Source organism: Aegilops tauschii, chromosome 7 (genome assembly GCF_002575655.3).
Source record: "Aegilops tauschii subsp. strangulata cultivar AL8/78 chromosome 7, Aet v6.0, whole genome shotgun sequence".
In the NCBI taxonomy this organism is placed as follows: domain Eukaryota; kingdom Viridiplantae; phylum Streptophyta; class Magnoliopsida; order Poales; family Poaceae; genus Aegilops; species Aegilops tauschii.
Genome location: NC_053041.3, coordinates 586,220,426 through 586,226,551, shown reverse-complemented (window position 1 = coordinate 586,226,551; position 6,126 = coordinate 586,220,426). Strand labels below are relative to the sequence as shown.

The following is a 6,126-nucleotide window of genomic DNA, read 5'->3' as shown; positions in this document are numbered from 1 at the left end:
CTTGAGGAGAAGAGGGTGCATGCACCTAATCCGATGATTCAGGAGCCATTTTTCTCACTACCAGTTGCAACTCCACCCATGACAGCTATGGGGGAAGACCCGGAACCTGTCCGTCAGGAGCCGACTGAACCCGTTGTTGAGCATAAAAGTTGAGGCACAAAATGTGCCAGAAACTGAGGCCCTTAGAAGGTCTACAAGACCAAGAAAGTCAGCTATTTCTACTGACTTTAAAGTTTATAACACAGAAATGGTTCATATGGAAAAAGATCCCACCTCGTATGAAGAAGCCATGAGAAGCCCTCATTCATCGAAGTGGATGAAGGCAATGGAAGACGAGATGAAATCAATGAGTTCCAAAGATGTTTGGTACTTAGAGGAAATTCCCAAAGGAGCCAAAACAGTAGGCTGTAAATGGGTCTACAAAATTAAGTATGACTCTAAAGGGAATATAGAAAAGTATAAAGCACGACTCGTGGCAAAAGGATTTACACAAAGAGAAGGGATAGATTACAATGAGACATTTTCTCCAGTCTCATGTAAGGATTCCTTCAGAATCATAATGGCATTAGTTGCTCATTTTGATTTAGAGTTACATCAAATGGATGTTAAGACGGCATTTCTGAATGGTGATTTAAAAGAAAAGGTCTACATGAAACAACCCAAGGGTTTTATCATGGAAGGCAAGGAAAATATGGGATGCCGCCTGAAGAAATCCATTTATGGATTAAGACAAGCCTCTCGGCAGTGGCATCTAAAGTTTAATCAAACGATTAAAAGTTTTGGATTTAAAGAAAATATTGAGGATAATTGCATTTATGCAATGTTTAAAAATGGGAAATATATTTTCCTAATCTTGTATGTGGATGATATCCTGCTTGCTAGTAGTGATGTTAGTCTACTACAAGAAACAAAGAAATACTTATCCTCAAATTTTGACATAACAGATCTTGGTGAAGCATCATACGTTTTGGGTATAGAAATTCACCGAGATAGGAACAATGGAGTCTTAGGACTATCTCAGAAAGCATATTTAGAAAAGGTTCTTAAAAAGTATAATATGCATGCGAGTAAAGCCACACCTGCTCCAATAGTCAAGGGCGATAGTTTTGGGAAATTCCAATGTCCCAAGAACCAATATGAGATTGATCAAATGAAAGCAGTACCATATGCTTCGGCAGTTGGCAGCTTACAGTATGCACAAGTGTGCACTCGCCCTGACTTAGCTTTTATCACCGGGGTACTCGGTAGATATCAAGAGAATCCAGGCCTAGAGCACTGGAAGATGGTAAAGAAAGCATTGCATTATGCGCAAGGCACGAAGGATTACATGCTAATATACAGGAGAAGTGATTCCCTAGAGATAAAAGGGTATTCAGACGCAGATTTTGCAGGGGACAGAGATGATAGAAAATCCACGTCAGGATACATATTCACCCTCGCTGGGGGAGCTATTTCGTGGAAAAGCTCCAAACAGTCGATAGTTGCATCATCCACGATGTATGCAGAATTCATAGCATGCTTCGAAGCCACGGGGCAGGCGATATGGCTAAAGAAATTTGTGCCCGACTTGAAAGTGGTAGATTGCATTCACAAACCACTAAAGATGTATTGTGATAACCAGCCCGCAGTATTCTATGCTCACAACAACAAGTCGAGTAATGCTGCCAAAACAATAGAGATAAGGTATTATGTTGTGAAAGATAAAATCCAGGATCAAACTATAAGTCTCGAGCATATAAGGACAAAGGATATGCTTGCGGATCCGCTAACGAAAGGCTTACCACCCAATGTGTTCAAGGAACACTTAGCCGGCATGGGTTTAAGGGAAAGCCTTATGATTCCTGGATAGGCCCAAAAGGAACAGAATTTGTTTCTGAACATAAAGTATGTTGTAGCTGTATGATTCTAACGGCAATTAAGCCGTGACGATGAAACATGCTCTATGTACCAATATGTGATGAAACAGATAAACTAGAAAGTATAAAGTTAAAAGTAAAGTTGAGATCAAGGGGGAGAATGTTAGGTTGATCTCTTTCCCGTTCGAACCCAACGGGTCGAACGGGCCCCTGACTCGCGCCCTGATCGGGGGCGCCCAACCAAACCATGGTTGGTGGGCCCCTGTGACCCGCGCTATATAAACAGAGGTGGGGGCCGGGGCACGACTCACGAGGTTAATCGCTGCCACAAACCCCACCTACATCCCTACCGATCTAGGGTTAGCGCGGTGCTCACGGGAAGCTCCACCTCCACCTCGCCCACTCTCCGCCATCGCCGTGTGCCCCAGCACCACGATGGCCTCCGGCTCGAGTTCATCCGTTGCTGAACAAGGTAGGTTCACCGAATCTACTAGCCTACTCCGATCCAAAGATGACATGGACAGGCCACTTTTTCTCCAATTTGGGCTTGTTCCTATTAATTCTTCCAGGCCTGTGTTCGCTAGGTTGCAACCTTTCTGAGAGGTAGCAACTTAATTGAGCAATGGATGTTTGACTAGACTAGGTCAGGAAAGTCAGCCATCTCTCTCTTTCTTTGATCCACACATTCCATATATCGGCCCTATATAAGTACGGTTGTACTACTACTTCAAAAATTGTACTTGGGCTTCAACTTCATCATTGTTAGGCCAAACCAAAATTCTCTCTTTCTCCCTCTCTCTCTCTCTCTCTCTCTCTCTCTCTCTCTCTCTCTCTCTCTCTCTCTCTCTCTCTATACATATACTATATTGGAACTTGATTCTGGTGAAGCATCATCGGCTGTGTGTGTAACAGTGTACCAGAAGCTTGGGAATCAGGATCAGACCGAGTTGAAGGGTGAGCTCTAGCAGCAGGGAGAGACATATCTGTACAATATGAGAGGGTTCGAGAGGAGAGGCGTCCGGCAGTACAACCGGTCCGACGAGCCACGGATGCGGTGGACGGAGGAGCTGCACCGGCAGTTCATCGAGGCCGTCGACTGCCTCGGCGGCCAGGATGGTCAGTTCTTGCTTCTCGCCTCTCTCTCTCTCTCTCCCTCTCTCTAATTGCACAGTTGCATTGCATGCATGGATTTCACCGATTTACACTGCCAACGATCGGCCTCTCAAATATTGTGGATATTTCACGGTATGGACCGATTTAAGGGTAGTAATTGCTTTAGTCGTGCGGTAAGTTAATTAGGCCGGATTTGGTTCAAGTTCATTTTTTTTACAAGGGGAATATATTAATATCGCAGATTTGGTTCAAGTTCATGGCAGAAAGGAATCAAAGAAAGCCCCACGTGATATGTATGCACGATTAAATCTCTCTGTCTTCTCTCCCTAATGTCCCCTTCAATATTGGCTGACTTTGGTAATAGGTGACAGCGGAACTGCCGTTTTGCCAAAATAAACACCATTCATCATGATTTTAATCGATCTTTTCTGCATATAGAACTCTACAATTTGTATGTTACGTACTCCTACATCCTTTATCTGCCATTCATCAAGTGCTCTCGTCACAACTTAGGGATCGGCTATGGATAAGTTGCCTGGGCGTCCTTCTTTCTTCTTCCCCCAGCTTTCTTCCTCCTTCAACTGTTCCTCCTCCCACAAAGTCCACTTACCCAAATTACAATTTCAGTCAAGTTGCATATAGCTATTGTGCACAACTTAACCATGTCAAAGATTATCATTTTTAGTTCTTTTCTTCACGGCCGGTCGATGATCCGGTATTCTGACATCAATTCTCTCCTCCCTTGGTCTGCGCAGAGGCAACACCAAAGCGAATTCTTCAGCTGATGGGCACAAACGGGGTCAGCATATTCACATCAAGAGCCATCTTCAGGTACTTTCTTACTATCACATGTTTTTTTTCCGCAAAGGAGGTATACCTGGCCTCTCCATCAGTTGATGCACGTAACCATTATTTTCACGGTCTCTTAAACGTGTATGAGTTGTTTCCACATCCCAACTTCTTGATTAATTTCTCTTAATTATTTCAAAACTTGGTCCCATTTGCAGATGTACAGGTCAAGCTCTAGCAACAACAACAACAATAACCCACCCCACGCGTCAGTGAATCGTTGCCAAGATCAGTGCATCGATGGCAACAACACAAGAACAATAAACGCTCCCTCTAACGTCGTGTTTCGCCGCGGCCACCACTCGATGTTGCCGCCGTGCCAAATGTGAGTACTACCATAATTGGATCATCAATCCGGTTCTTAGTTGAAGTTTATAAGTGTGTATTATTGAGTTTATTAAACATGATGCCAGCTATAGCTCATTGTACAGACCATCGATAGAAGAGGTTTTTAGGAGCTGGGAGGAGAGTAGAAAGCGGCTGCCATGGAACTCCACCGGCATGCTAATTACACCAGAGAAGGTTGGAGTAACTACTAGTGAATCAAGCATTTCACAAGTTAATTTGATTGTGTACTTATCTGATGTCTTGACTAGCTCTTGACACCGTGTTGATGCAGAGTTTGGGTGTAATTGATTTTTTTTATTAACATAGTTTTTATAAATAAAAGGCTAGAGACAAGCATGAATGAACTTAGACCAGTAAAAAATAATATATGAACCAATCTAGAGGAAGCAAATATTACTCATATTGATATCTTTCTTACTTACCAATTTACCATCAATCATGCATGCATGTGCTATATATGTTGTCTAACAAAGATGAAGCTTCTAGCTAGATGTGCAATATTAGTTGCTTGATTACTAGTAATATTATACAAGCACTCAAAAACATGTTAAATTTTCTTGACATGGCTAATTAACCATGTACGTTGTTGCAGGCGACCGGCTGGTCACGTCACACCGACGACAAGATGCGCCAGAAGAAGCAGCAACCGGCAGCGGGGTGTGACCTAACGTTGTCGATCGGCCGGTGTGGGGAGTCAGAGGCGACCAGCGACGCTGACATCTCGAGCATGACCACCGAGGAGGCCGCCGCGCTGGCAAGGGGTCGAGGTGCCGGTTGCCACCGTCGCCGCGAGGCCGCCGCCAATCTGAACCTTGACTTGAACCTCGACATCGCTGTCTCATCTTCTCGGCTCTGATGTGTGATCCATGACCCCATGTGTAAATATTAGAGCCGCATTTTTGTACATATTGTATATATTTAGTCCCTGCATCACATATTAGTAGTCGCTGAAATTGATGTATTTCAGTTCTAGGTACATCCGTTTGAGCGACAACTAATATGGGACGAACGAAGTATTGATTTACGGCAGGTCATCATACTTGTTGTGACGTTGTTGCTATGGTAGTTTTTTTTGCTGGAAAAAAAAACTACCATAGCAACCACGGGCACCTACCGGGCTAACTTTTCGGCCGAATTGATGAATTGCCACACGTTTGCTCTCTCCAACCCCAAGGCCAAGATGCTTCTTCTTTGGCTGCAATTGATTATTTATTTTGAAGAAGGGGATCTCTCCCTAGTTTCATTAATGACCATGTAGAAATACAATGTACTACTCCCTCCATCCAGGTGCATAGAGCGTCTAATGAGGTGCATTGCAATCTAGGTTATCAGAGACAGGACAACAAATTTTGTGGAAGCATACAAATAACCTATGCCTTCCCTTTAAATAGCATCTAAAATCTAGCAATTAATTATTTTGGAAACCCTGGATTCCTGGACGAAGGGAGTACAAACAGTAAAAAAGACAGGAAACTAGGCGCGTAACACGCCCATGCAAAAAAAAAAGGTTATCCAGGGCCACAAGCATACTTGCACTCGAAATGCACTTCTTCAACGCCGCCCACCCCCTTGACCTGCTAAACATGATGGACACCACGTCCATGACTCTTCTGGATTCATCATGATTTCGATCAATCAAATGTTTTCACTACTTAATTTTGATGTGTACATCCTTAATGTCTCGACTAGCTCTTTTACAGCATGTTGATGCTGGGTGTAATTGATATATTTCTTATATCGATACATTTTGTTTATCAAAAAAAGCTAGGGACAAATATCAATTAACTTTGACGTAAATCAATCATTAGAAACTAATACTACGAACAATTAAAGAGGAAGCAAACTCTCGCGGGGGGGGGGGGGGGGGGGGGGGTGTCTGACTTTGCGGGAGTCCAGACACCATGCGAAGGTCCGCTTGACCCACTATCAATTGGATCACATGTCCTTACAACACATGTGC

General features: G+C 43.5%; 1 pseudogene; it reads left to right on the top strand.

Annotated features, from left to right (window-relative positions):
- The first annotated feature begins 2,617 nt into the window (after window positions 1-2,617).
- On the top strand, window positions 2,618-5,627 carry LOC109764492 (myb family transcription factor MPH1-like; annotated as a pseudogene).
- The last annotated feature ends 499 nt before the right edge of the window (window positions 5,628-6,126 follow it).